This window comes from Moschus berezovskii, chromosome 8 (assembly GCF_049115385.1).
Source record: "Moschus berezovskii isolate FMDL1 chromosome 8, NW_MosBer_1.0, whole genome shotgun sequence".
Classification (NCBI taxonomy): domain Eukaryota; kingdom Metazoa; phylum Chordata; class Mammalia; order Artiodactyla; family Moschidae; genus Moschus; species Moschus berezovskii.
This window is the reverse complement of record NC_142467.1, coordinates 103,773,400-103,775,037: the sequence shown is the minus strand read 5'-3', so window position 1 is coordinate 103,775,037 and position 1,638 is coordinate 103,773,400. Positions and strand designations below refer to the sequence as shown.

At 41.3% G+C, this 1,638-nt stretch overlaps 1 pseudogene; it reads right to left on the bottom strand.

Moving 5' to 3' along the window:
- Positions 1-228: 228 nt before the first annotated feature.
- LOC129559011 (olfactory receptor 7A17-like) lies at positions 229-1,272 on the bottom strand (annotated as a pseudogene).
- Between the last annotated feature and the right edge of the window lie 366 nt (positions 1,273-1,638).

The following is a 1,638-nucleotide window of genomic DNA, read 5'->3' as shown; positions in this document are numbered from 1 at the left end:
CCAATTAAAATAAATAAATAAGAAATCCCTTGCGATAGATGGGAATTTTCAAATATTTCACCTCCAAGGTTGGGAATACAATTGAGTACAAAAATAAAAAAAGGGAAAAACCTCTTGGATATCAGAGATACCATAAATATTAAAAGTGAGTTAAATAAATTGTATAGAGAAGTTGAAATATAAACTCCAAGAAAAACAGAAGAGGCATGTTCTACTTTCATAATCTGATCAAAGACTGGCAATATTTGGCTCAGCTTTTGAGCTCTGCTATCACAGGCACTTCTCAAGCCCTAGGACAATAGACACTTTTATATTTTTCTTTCCAAAGAGCATTTTCAGACCCCTCTTTAAATCTTTATTTCTCAGGCTGTAGATGAAGGGGTTCAGCATGGGTGTGACCACAGTGTACATCACTGAGGCCGTTACGCTTGACTGCGAGCTGTGGGAAGCAGCAGAGCTGAGGTACACTCCTAAACCTGTGCAATAAAATAAGGAGACAACTGAGATGTGAGATACACAGGTGGAAAATGCTTTATACTTCCCCTGAGAGGATGAGATTTCACGTATGCAGAACACTATCTTAGAATATGAATAAATGATACTGAAGAGGGAACCACCAGCCAGGAACACAGCTACAAAATACATCACCATGTTATTGAGAAAAGTGTCAGAATTGGCAAGTTGGATCATTTGATTGAGTTCACAGAAAAAGTGAGGGATTTCTAAGACTGTGCAGAAAGACAGCTGCAGCACCATTAAACTTTCTAACAAGGAATGCAGGAGACTGATGATCCAGGACAGCAGCACCAGCAGTGCACAGAGCTGGGGGCTCATGATGACCGGGTAGTGCAGGGGGTGACAGATGGCCACGAAGCGGTCATAGGCCATCACGGTCAGGAGAAAGATGTCCAATCCTATAAAGAGTGTGAAAAAATGCATCTGGAAGATGCAGGCTTCATAGGTTATAACTTGGCTCTGGGTGTGGATGTTCCATAGCATCTTTGGGATGGTGGTGGAGGTGAAACCGATATCTACAAAGGATAAGTTGGAGAGGAAGAAGTACATGGGGGTGTGCAGGCGGGAGTCAGAGATGGTGGCCAGGATGATGAGCAGGTTTCCAAATACTGTGATCAGGTACATAGAGAGGAAAAGCCCAAATATGAGGGGCTGCAGTTCTGGATCCTCTGAAAATCCCAGGAGAAGAAATTCTGAAACTTTTGTTTGATTCCCTTGTGCCATGTGGTGGAGGTGGAGAAAAGGGAAAAATAGCACGACTAATTTTCACACACATGCACATTAGTTACATTGCAAGCGCTTCCATTTGAAGTTTCCCATCAGGAAATTAATTTCAATATTTGTTCATGGATTTGGTCCACTTAAGAGAAACTCCTGTGTCATCTCTAAGCAGCAAACTCGTGCTTTTCTCATTTTTTTTCAAAGATGTCAAGTATTCACAGTTTTAATGAGAAATTCTTTCATGCATTTGAAAAACATGCAATAAATGCTGGAGAGGGTGTGGAGAAAAGGGAACCCTCTTACACTGTTGGTGGGAATGAAAATTAGTACAGCCACTATGGAGAACAGTGTGGAGATTCCTCAAAAAACTGGAAATAGAACTGCCACATGATCCAGCAATCG